The 12,782-nt window shown below is 35.4% G+C and overlaps 1 pseudogene across 1 annotated transcript; it reads left to right on the top strand.

Moving 5' to 3' along the window:
* The first annotated feature begins 510 nt into the window (after nt 1–510).
* On the top strand, nt 511–9,220 carry LOC148944127 (exportin-1-like; annotated as a pseudogene). The gene is made up of 2 exons (XR_016142856.1): nt 511–2,520; nt 8,715–9,220. The product of XR_016142856.1 is annotated as an exportin-1-like (transcript).
* Nucleotides 9,221–12,782: the final 3,562 nt, after the last annotated feature.

The raw sequence follows: 12,782 nt of genomic DNA on the forward strand, positions 1-12,782 counted from the left end.
TAAGGAGCTTGATATTAAATTTAGTGAGCTCAACAACTCAATGGGCGAAAAAAGATTGAATGTGGAAGAATATTTCCAAAATCTGGAAAGGTCACCAAACTACTGGAACCTCTTAGACGACTATTTGGAATGGACAGATAGTGTCTTTGTAAGGCGTTGGATTTTGGATGTGCTAGAAAAGAAAATTGACTTATCTTGGAATGCAATATCTCAAAGTCAATACAAAACAATCAAGAAAAACATTGTCACTCAAATCCTTAAGGCATCTTCTGACCCTGAAACTTTGGGTAAAGAGGAAGCATATCTTAGCAAATTGAACACAATACTTGTCCAAATATTAAAGAGAGAATGGCCAAAGCATTGGGAATATTTTATGCCTGAAATAGTTCTTGCGTCAAAATCAAATGACAGCATTTGTTTGAACGCTATAAAAATTTTGAAACTTTTAAATGAATCTGGGCAAATGACTCAAACCAAAGCAAAACCTTTAAAAGATGCTGTCTTTTCGGAATTTTGCCAGATTTTTCATTTGTTTGCCGAAGTATTAGAAGGATCACAAAGTCCAGCCCTTGTTGCTGCCATCCTCGAAACACTTCCTAGAGTCTTGTTGAATTGGATTCTTGAACTTGGTTTTTTTTACCACCTCATTTTTTTACCACAATTTTACCACCTAATACAAATGTCGATGAGGCCTATGCTGCTGGCCCAGAACCTGAACAGAAATTCATAAAAAATATGGCAGTTTTTTTTGTACATTTTTGAAAAACTATGGAAAACTTTTGGAAGAAAGAAAGTTAAATGACCCTCTAACTAATGACTTAGACTATGCCAGAAGGAACTCTAAATTTGAAGATATTGAGATCTTTAACCTATGTTTGGAGTATTGGAATTCGATGTTATTGGAACTCTGTAAAAACCGATATTTGAACAGTTTTACATATTGTTACGTCAACCCACAGAGACTGCTATTGTATAGACCAATGATAAAAGAAATTCTTCTAATTTTAATACACAGAATCTCCTGGGATCCAAAAATTAGAGAAACCCTTGTATATCTAACACATTTAGATGTTAACAGCACAGCCAAAATTGTGACTGAAAGATTTGAATTAATCATTAACAAATCAGACAATCCCCAAAAAGAGTTGTTGAAACATCTTTGTCGTGTTATTGGTTGCATTTCTGGAGCTATGCACGAAGGAGATTCTAAACGATTCTTGCATTCGTTCATGGAATCGCTAATTAGATTTAGAGAGAAAAAAGACGATGAAGATAGTGAAGTTACTTGTGCGCTATATTCTATGTATATAGTAAGACAGGATACTCGCTTTCTAAGTGAGGATTTGAAGGAATTGAAAGAGTTCGTCCTTGAACTGTTCAAGGGTTTCCATTTCCCGCATGCTGGTGTCCGAGATATGGCATGTGACAGATTTGCAAAAATTGCTAAAAATAATGGGAAACATTTTGTGAATATCTATGTTAGAGAAGACGAAGTGTCTCTTTCGTACATTCTCAATTAAATTAATAGTTTAATATGTGATTTACAGTCACGCCAACATCTAAGATTTTATGAAGCAATAGGATTTTTGATAGCTGCAATGATTGATGAGGTGCAGACTAGCCCTATGTTGTCTGAAAACGAACAGAGAATGGTACAAATCAATGTCATGATTGCATACTTGTTTCTCTCTAATGAAGAATGGGATAACATTGTACTACAAGTATCCAAAAATTTTGATGTGCTCAAAGAACCTTCAATTCTTGAAAGAATTGTTCAGATTTTAAAAATCAATACCAGATCTTGCACCATATTTGGTATTAAATTTACAAGTCAACTGTCAAGAATGTACCAAAACCTGTCCACAATCTACCTGAAGTAGGAATATTAGGGAAACCATTAAAAATCTACCTGAAGGAGAACCCAGACCAGTCATTATAGAGAAAATGAGGATAATTAAACAAGAAATATTAAAGATAATATCTGGTTGGGTGTCTAACTGTCATGGGTCAAATCAAGATCTTAATAATTGGATTCCGTCACTTTTGAAAGCTTTTGTTGAAGAATACAAGCAGTGTCAAGATCTAGCTGATCGAGAACCCTGTGTCCTGAGCACTTTTTCGACAGTTGTAAAGGCTCTTGGGAATTCTCGCCTTCTTTTAATTCAAACATATTTCAAGAACTATTTGTGTGTACTTATAGAAAGATTGGTAAAGACTTTGAAGAATTTCCAGAACATAGAACAAGTTTTTATCTGATGCTGCAGTCTATCAACGAATATTGTTTTAGTGTTTTGACTCATCTCACTCCACAACAATTTAAATTAGTTCTTGATAGTATTTTTTGGGCCATTAAACACACAATGAGGAATGTTGCAGACACTGGCCTTACAATACTAAATCAAATGCTTTTGAACTTTGCCAATAGTGAAACTTGTCATGCTGAGGGTTTTTATAAGTCCTATTTCTTTGAAGTAATGGAGCATGTCTTCTGTGTGGCGTTTGATTCTACACATGCCTCAGGTATTTTTTTATAAGCTTTTATCTTAATTTTTAGTCAATGGTGTCAATTGAAGTGGTAAACATGCCCTATCCTTAGATTTGTAAAATACCTTTTTTGGGGATATTTTCATTAAAAATGCCCCTTTTTGTGTTTTTATTGGAAAAATGAGATAACAACCAACTTTTTATTTTCCCCCAGATTCTTTTGAATAAATTTTACCACCTTCCCTTAAAGGGTCTTGAATTGACGCCACTGTAGTGCTTGTAACCCTATTTAAATTACGTATTTCAGGAGCTGTGGCAAAGATATTGGCTACCTATATCTCTGGTTTTTCTGATGTATCATGTCTCGCCTATGCTGATGACCTGCTTCTTATAAGCTGTACTAAAACGGGTCTATCTTACATGGTTTCTCGTGTTTCCACTTCTTTTTTTGGATATAGGTCTTTACATAGATTAATGTGAATTTCTTTCTTTTACCAAAACTTCTAGTACTCTCCTTTGTATGGCTTCACTATCCCTCTCATGGATTCTTTTTTATTGCTTCCTTATCAGGTTTTTTCAGATGCAAGTTTTTTTTTGTTACTCTACGTTTTTTATTATTGTAAAGAGTGGGTAAAAGAAATAACAATATTAATATATTCTAGTTTTTGCAACCATTCTGTAATTTTTCATGGCTGTGTTGGCAGTATTCTTGATAAAAGTTATCTATTAACATTATCTTAAATTTCTGCTGTATTTTTCCTAGCCTTTCTGTAATAGATGTGTTAACTTTGATGTATTCAGTAACATATATTATTCAAACATTTAATGTTCTAAATTGTTAAATGATGCTCCATTAAGTCTTGGTATGTTTGACACTCTTATCCAGCTTTTTCTCATAAATAGTTTCATTTTCTTGTGTTTTCAGGTCTTGTGTTTCTGTTTTACACGATCCTATACTTTTTAAACGATCCTTGTGTACTAAAATTCCTTTCCTTATAGTTGAAAGTCATAAACGCCATCTATAAAGTTTTTCAAGTAAAATTTAAGTTAAAGCCAAATCCCTCTCGCAGAACGGATAGGAAGTCCAAGATGAGCGTAAATTAATTGAAACAGTAATTCAAGTGTAAAACACACACAAATATTTTCAATAAATAAGCAATATTCAAAAGGAAAGGAAATTATGATAGACTATTGAGCAATGCTTAAAAACAGAAAGAAATTACCGCAAATTGGAGTAGGGCTGACACCCCCTATGCCTTCTAAAGACAATAACGTCATTTTGGCTTTACTGAAAATGCTTTCTTTTTCGAGTAGTGTATTTTTATTTGTCATTACATTAAAACAAAACAAAAGGAAAATCACAAAATTGACCAAGATTGCTGAGAAGAAGTAGCAAAATGTAGATTGATAATTTAATGCACATTGTAATTTATTCAAGAAAGTCTCTGCAATTTGGATTTATTAGCATCATAAAAAAGAATATTTAAAATACATTTTGTATTCAGTAAAGCGCAAATGATGTTCTTGTCTATAGAAAGCAGAGCTGGAAGGTTAGTCCTACCCCTGTTTGTGGTAGTTTCTCAAAATTCTGATTGGATGTGTTTTGGGGGGAGAGTATCTAAAAGAAGTGTTGGAGGGAGTCTGGTTGGTTGCTCAGCAATAGCTTTTGACTCTTAAAAAAGGCCCTAGAACATGCGATTTACATTTATTTAGTTTCTGTGACAACTATGTAGTTTCTGCAACAACTAATTTCATATAAATTGATCGGGAGGGGGTGGGGGATAGATAAATAATACACTAAGCCCTCTTTAGTCAGGTAGCCTCATTGTATTGCTTATGACTATTATAATATAAAATTTGTGAATGCCAACTTGAGTAAGACAATTGTTTCAGTTTTAATGTTCAACCATCTGGAATCGGATTGACTGAAGTGTATTTAAGAACCTAACCCACCTAGAATAAAAAATTCAACCTTTTTCGTTATGATAAACTCTGCATATGAAAAAAGGGTAAATTGTATCATTTACAATCCTTAACCTGGGGGGGGGCTTTGCATCCCTGGAGGCTTAGTACTAGATGTTTTGACTGAGAATTTCTTAAATACACTTCAGTCAGTCAGATTTCAGATGGTTTAACATTAAAAATGAAACAGTTGTCCTTCTCAAGTTTTTATGCTACAAGTTTTACTTACCCAACCCAACTAGTAAACAACTAGGTACCCGACCCAACTTACCCTTTTTAGATGCTCCCTCTTGTTGTCACGTTTCACATTTCTTAGAGCTATTATTTTTGAAGCTTGTTGATCTTTAGGTGATATGATAAACATCCTTCCTGCAGGCCTTCCTCTACTTGTAGTTGAGTGGAACAACTAATAGCTTAAGCGGATTGCAAGTAATTTTCTATCTTGTCAGGTGTTTGTTTTGCCAGTAGAATTGATTGTATGTTTTTGATATAATTGTAGTTGACCTATTATTTTTTTATTTTTTTGCTAAATCATTAACTTGAAAGATTAAAAATGGCTTGACAAAATAATCATTCCTTCCAGCCGTTGTTCTCTCTATCTCTCTCTCTCTCTCTCTCTCTCTCTCTCTCTCTCTCTCTCTTTCTGTCTATCTATCTACCTTCTCGATTTAAAGCAGTTGTGGCTCAATGTTTAGTGTTATCTACAGTGATTTGCAGTTTCAAGGGGGTTTTGTGGTCCAATATATTCAATAAACAGAAAGTCATTTGCCTTTTTTGTCACTTCACTCCATTTTTTTCTTAAGGATGTAATTTTATCAGGCAGGGGCTCTCAATAAGTTTTGCACTATACCTATTGCCGACTATTGGTTCCACTTTTGTATGGCCCCTAAAACCCTACTGACATGACTGCGAATAGACCCCGGTGCCGCGCTGAAAAGTGAAGGCCGGCAGCGGCGGCACGCCGCCGATGATTTTTTCGCGCCGCCGCCGGCGCGATCAATATTGACCACAAACATTAATGTTTTCATCAGTCTTTCTTAAATCCCATCTTGAATTTACCACAGATTCGGGCCTATCATGAGTTAAAAACTTTGCAAGTCGCTGGCTGGATGCTGGTCTTCTCTGTTATTTATCAAGAGAAGATGAAGTCTGGTAGAAATAAAATGGCTGTGGCGTTTCAGAACCCTTGTATAATAGTTGAAATAATAGATTCGCCATGGCATTCAATAAGATCATTGGAATCTAATTAAAAGGGAGCACACATAAAAGCCAAATTAGGCCAGTAGCCTATAAGAAATCCAAAATACCCAAGACAATGAACAAGTCCCAATGGGGGGGCCCTGGGTCTATCAAAATATTTCTATGGTTTCCCAGAGAATTTTAAATCTTTTTTTTCCATCTCTTCTTTAATTAAAAAAAAAAAAGCTTTTAGGAATCCCTGCTTTCAATTAAAAGAAAGTCAGGCATTATCATTTTAAAATGATAGCCCTATACCCCCCCCCTCTATAGGCATAATAACATGCAATTTTTTTGGTGAATCATATTTTGGGGTCACTTCCGTTTCCATCTTCAATTCTCCAACCTTTTACATAGTTTATAACCAAATTTTGTCTCATTAGGAGGCTTTTTTTCTTGGGGGGGGGGGGGATTTCTGAAATAAGATTGCATTTTCTTTAATCTGGAAGGCGTTCAATAATTGGGTATTAAACATTAAGAAAATGTATCAAAAATAGCAAAAGAAAACAAAATTCTACAAAATTACAATTCAGCTGTTGCAACAATCTGTTGACTATCAATTTCAAAATCCAACTGAACCTGTATAGTGTATGCGTTCCGTTCAACTTAAGAATAAAATTCTTGGCCACAAATGATGTAAGAATCTTATAGCAATTGGGAAATTGCATTTGAAATGGTCTATTCTCATCAAACAGTTTTTGGTAGCGAGCTGTAAGTAAGGAGTAAGCTCAATAGTAACCAAAACTCTAAAAAATGGATACCAATTTTGATATCAATAGATACATCCAAAGAATCGGATTTTTATGCTGATTTCAAATATATAAATATCATCAATTTTAGTGGGACCCATCAAAAGTTACAAGCCTCAGAATATTTGCCTTATTTTCAAAAAAGCGGTTGTTTGTTTCTTTTTTTTTCCAGGGGTGATCGTATCGACCCAGTGGTCCTAAAATATTGCGAGACCGCTCATTCGAAAGGAAATCAAAATTTCTAGGGCCCTTTTTAAGTGCCCCAGAATATTGAAGGGCCCTAGGCCCCTTCCCACACTCATATGTTTCCCAAAGTGACCTGATCAAAATTTTGAGATAGCCGTTTTGTTCAGCAGAGTTGAAAAATCTAATAGCTAAGTCTTTAGGTGTAAAATGACCCGCCACCGGTCCCTGGGGAAGGGCTGCAAGTTGTGAAGTTTGCCCGCTTTGTTTACATATAATATTTATCATTGGAAAGTATACAGCATTTTTTTTTGGGGGGGGGGGTGGGCTTGGGGTGGATTTCCAAGGGGAGAATCTTCCTTTGCAACAGAAATTTCTGATGAGTGAATATTCTAGGAGAAATGTTTCACTGGGGTGTTTTAAAAGATTTACTATACGAAATTCTATTTAATTGTCTTACATTCTCTTAGCCAGATTTTTTATATGGAGATGTTCCGGGGGGATTACCCGGGGGCTTTTTCCATGTGTTTTATTTTCTGGAAAAAATTTTCCACGGAAGGGGGCATTTCTGGAGTGATCGAGAAACCGATCAGAGATTACAGTCTTAGCTATTCCAATGAAAAAATGCTAACGAGAATTTTTCAGGATGAATCGTCCACAAGCAATTTTACAGAGAAGGGGCGATTCTCAGCAAGAAACGAACTGTCTGGAGGGAATTTGACGGGGGGGGGGGTGCACTACGTTGGATGAAATTTCCACCGAGGAGTTTTCCGTGAGGAGGAGTTGTATATTTCATAGAGGGTGAGCCAGATTTACTGGCACTATTTGAAAAACGAACAGAAATTATGCCATATGTGAAGGGTTGCCCCCTCCTCAATAACTTATTCTTTGCACTAAAGTTGGACTGTTTACAAAAATTGAAACACAGGGGCTGTTTAATTAGAATAGGAGAGTGTTTTAAAAATGCAACAAGCTCTATCATAAAGAGCAAGGTATTGAGGAGGGGGCAACCCTTCGTATCCGGAATAACTGCCAAAATTAATATGCAAATTGTGTTTTAATTGTTGATGCACGGCGAGCCAAAATCAAACCTGCATTAGTTGAAAAACGTTCAGAAATTAAATAAAAAAAACCAGTTTTTTTTTAACTGAAAGTAAGGAGCGACATTAAAAATTAAATCGAACAGCAATTATTCAGTATATGAAAGGGACTGTCCCTTGCTTAAAGCCTTGCTCTTTACGCTAAAATTTGACTGTTTTTCACCACTACTTTTTAAAACAATAACAAACTTTAGCGTAAAGAGCGAGGCGTTGAGGAGGAGATAGCCCCTTTCATATTCGGAATAATTGCTGTTCGTTATAAGTTTTAATGTTGCTCCTTACTTTTAGTTAATAAAAACTTGTTTTGTTTTTATTTAATTTCATAAAGACGATACTTTTGTCAAAATATGAAGAACCGTGTATATTGCAATTGTATCTGTCTGGTTTATATGCAAAGTACATTGTTGGGAAACATTGTTGGGAAACATTGGGAAGGGAAACATTGTTGTTTCCCTTGAGGTCTATCTGCCCTGTAAGTTGCAAGCCAATTAGACGTGGGAGGCACATTGAAGTATTGTTGCCCTTCCAATTACTTTTAGTTCTTAAAAAAACACTAGAAAATCTAATTTTCAATCAGATGAGCCAGTTTCAAGTTTTTGCGACTATTCCTTCCATACAAAGTAATCAGGGAAAAAAATAATTATAATACATTGAAGGCTGTTTGTGTCATCTAATTACGAAATCATTGTATGATGTCACATGACTTCAAAATAGGATGGACATGGATTTTACTTCATAAATCCTTCAATATTTGTCTCTTCAAATGTTCCAAACTAATTCAAATGTCCTGTGTGGTAGGAGTGTTTTAGTGTGTGTTTGTGAGGGAGAGGAGGGGGCATTTCATATAAAATAAAATGGCAAAAATGTATTACAACTGTTGAAAATCATGGAGTCATCTACAAAAATAATATGCGGTTTCTGTTGTGTTTGCCAAAAAAAATTTGTATTGTCTTAAATATATCTAAGCCAAAAATGTTTTGATAACACCTTATTTTTTCAGAGAGCATCTGAAGAAGATGTTGGTGCAAATCAGAGGATTTTCTGGGGATGATGTCAGTAACTTGTCTCTAGAGGAAAGAGAATTATTGTGCAAACAGGCCCAAGAGGAAAAGAAGAAACTACATGCAGCCATTCCTGGCATGTTAAGGCCTGGTGACATGATTGAGGATATGGAGGACAATTATGTGTGCTCATATAAGTGGTTAACAGATAGCTCTTAGTATTGGTTTTGATGTCTCTAAGACCGTGTTTTAAGTGTAATTTGTCTAGGTTAATTTTTTTTTTTTTGGTTTCAATTCCAGTGCATTTTATATATTTTCATCTTTTGTTCCTCTTAGAATGAAAAAAAAAAATTAATTTTTTTACCTTTCAAAATTTTCAAGATTACTCCTAGGACATCCTTACAAGAAGTCCACCTTACATTCTAATAGTCACGCTCTTATGAAAAAAAAGTTTGAATCTCACACTTAATGTTAGCATCCATTGGTGCTCAAGATAGTATCTGGGAAGGGGCACGGTTTCTTTTTATTCTTCTCCCCCCCCCTCCGAACCAAAAATTCTGGATATGCCGTTTCGGTTCTGTATTTATGCTTAATCCTCTTATTGATGTGTGCGGCCGGGTATTAAGCCGCGTGTTCTGCCATCTTTTTACAAGAAAACAACCAGCGACCTTTGCTTTATCTGGAAAAGTGCGTTGACATTTGGTGTATTTTTTTTTACTGGAGTAGAAATTCGGGAAACTCAACCAAGATCCACAGAAGGAGGATTCATGCAACATCCCCTAAGCTCTATATTGTTTATCTGAGTTCACCAGTTTTCTTGAAAACCTCAAATGTTAACGAGCTTTAAGGGTAGCCCTCGTTGTTGTATATTTTATGTTTATAAAAGAGTCTGGTACGGCTATTACTTTTAGCTAACAAATGCTGTCCAATTTTGTCCTTTATGTGTTTTATTGCTCATTTTTGATTGCTTATTGGTCAACTGCTGCTTCAAAGGTAGTGTCATTCATTGCAAAGAAAAATTTATGTTTCTTTCAAATGTTTACCTTCTATTAAACAACATATGTTTACCTTTTAAATGAATCTCTTTGCCTGGTGTGTTTTTTTTAAGTTTAAGTACAACTATCATTCTTTTGACACTTTCTAAGTTGTTATAACTGGTAGATTAACGGACTTTAGATTACTATGTCATAGAAGTAGCAATTTGAGTACAGTAATAGCAGAACCTAAGGGTCGTACATTGGTCCCTTAGATCACAGCGGTTCCTAAAAAAGCATCTATTCTTATGGAAACTCTCTAAGGTCCCTGTTTTCACTGTTGGTTAAAGAAATCACAAACTAGTCAAATCAGAAGAAAAAAATATGTCAGTACAAAAGGTGTAATGGAACACCACTTTCAACAACAAACCATCTATACAGGCTGAGACCCTCTCATTGATAAGTTTGGCATATTAAATTCAAGGGACTGAGTCCTTTTCCACAGGAGCCTGTCAGAGGATCTCACTATCTATAGGGGTAGTATAATATTAACAAACTGGATTTTATAACACAGAAGAGTCCAAGCACCCAGCCTGTTGGGTATTATAATCTTCACCAGTGAACAAAGAATTAACAATAGTGTACATGGCTGTAATCAGAGTCTTCTTTCATAAAAATAATATTGCTCACAAAGATTAATATCCTTCATTTCTAGAATTTATTCCACTCAAGCCAGGTGTCTGTGTAAATTTAAATGTTGGCGACAATGACAGGAGACAATGGAAAAAATTCAAGATACAGACAAAACTTCAAATCAAATTGCGTTTCATCGAACCAACAGAATAAGTGTGAAAGCAAAAAACAAAGCAATAGAGATGAACCGAGAGAAGCTCGATATTTTGAAGAAGGTAAATAGAGGTAAAGTTAGAAAGCACCATCAGAAATCAATAGTTAAAAAAAAAACTTGAGGAGTTCAATGGGAAGGAAGATTGACGAGCAAATATGTTATTGGGAGCAATAGAAGACTTTGCCAAAGAACGAAATCCTTTTACGAATATATCAATTTTCCAGAAATGATGCAGACAAGACTTTAAATCAAATTGCGTTTCATCCAAACAGAAGACTGTGAATTGGAAGAAGCTTGACATTTATTGCAGAGACAACTTGACATATTAAATTCAGACCTATCTTTTAGTATTTGCAGCAAAGTATTCAGGAAGCTCTTTAGACTGCCATGCATGCATAGATTTTGCAATACTTGTATCCTTCAATGGGAACAGAACCAAAAGGGTTGCCCGTGTTGCAAGGTCAAATATAAAACAGTGTCCCGTAAAGATACTCTTCTAGAAAGCTTTATTGAAAAACTCATTGAATCTACTTATACTGATGATGAAAAAAGAACGAAAAGACATCTTTTTACCGCTAGATGATACAGACCAAACTTCGATTGAAAATGGATATCATCCAACCACCAGCACAAGTGTTGAAGCAAGTGATTCTTGGACAAAAGACAAAGAAATAGAGATGCTTCAGAAGAATGTTGACATTTTCAAGAAGGAACACTTTGACATATTATATTCAGATCTGTCTTGCAGCGAGTTTTTCATTAAACTGGTTAAACTGCCATGCATGTATACATTCTGCAAAACGTGTATCTTTCAATGAGAACGGAATCAAAAAGATTGCCCATTTTGCAGGGCCAAGTATGAAACAGTTTCTCCTGATGATGATCTTCTAGCAAGCTGTATTGAAAAACTTATTGCATCCACTTATACTGATGATGAGAAAAAACAAAGAGATGAACTTGTCAATTCACGTACTGACATAGAAAAGCAACATCTTTTGCCAACATTTGAATTTGGAACTATAGACTTGGAAAGTCTTGGATAAGTCAATGGAAGATATCCTTTTACGATTATATATTTTTTTTTCTAGTCATGATGCAGACAACAGTTCAATTCAAATTGCGTTTCAACCAACCTCCATCATAAGTGGTGAAGCAGCTAATTCTTGGCCAAAAGACAAAGAAGAGAGATGAACCGGAAGAAGCTTGATATTTTAAAGAAGAGACAACTTGACATATTAGTTTCCGATCTGTCTTTTTAACATTTGAAGCAAGGTATTCACATTAAGCTGGTTATACTGTCACGCATGCATACATTTTACGAAGCTTGTTTTCTTCATTGGGAAGGACCAAAAGAATTGTCTGTTTCCAGGGTGAATTATAAAACAGTTTCCCCTGAAGATACTCTTCCAGCAAGTTGTATTGCAAAACTCATTGGATCTACTTCGATTAATGAAAAACAAACAAAGATATGAACCTACCGAGTCAGGTATTGACATCGAAAAGCAACATCTTCCACCAACATTTGAATTTACACAGATACATGGCTTGAGTGGAACAAACTCTGGAAGGCAGGATCGAGAGCAAAGAAACATAGAATTTTCAGAGCAAGACCGCCTTGTTTTTTTAGGCTTTAAGCGCCGTTTAACAGAGGTAATAATGGATTTAATTGAGACACGGACTAATTTAGCCTTCGGGCAAAGAATTATTATTGAGGGAGCAATTGAAACAAAATTGGAGAGGAGAAAATACTTATTATGTAGCAGATTTTTAAACCCGAAAACCAGACACGTTATGTTCATCTGGAGAAAATTAGTTTTGGAACAGCAAATTCTGGAATTAATATAAACACGGGCTAAATTGGTTTTTCGGCAAAGAATTATTATTAAGGATGCAATAGAGACAATTTTGGAGAGGACTGAATGTAATAGATATAGACCTCTCCTAAGACCCTGGAAGTTTGGTTGAGTTGAAATTCCATCCCTATGAAAACTAGTGATTCAAATAATGCTACGGCGTTAACTAGTGATGCCAAATAATGCTATACTGACATCGAAAAGCAGCTTCTTTTTACCAACATGTGAATTTAAACAGACACCTGGCTTGAGTGGAATAAACTCTGGAAGGCAGGATCGAAAGCAAAGAAACGTTTTTGATCTCTCTTTCTCTCCCTCTCTCGACTGGCAAGTTTCATTCTTTCTTCCCATCTTCAAAAAGGGTGACAAGTCAGAATGTAAGAACCACCGTGG

Source organism: Artemia sp. Qi Xiang Cuo, chromosome 14, assembly GCF_049724085.1.
Source record: "Artemia sp. Qi Xiang Cuo chromosome 14, ASM4972408v1, whole genome shotgun sequence".
Classification (NCBI taxonomy): domain Eukaryota; kingdom Metazoa; phylum Arthropoda; class Branchiopoda; order Anostraca; family Artemiidae; genus Artemia; species Artemia sp. Qi Xiang Cuo.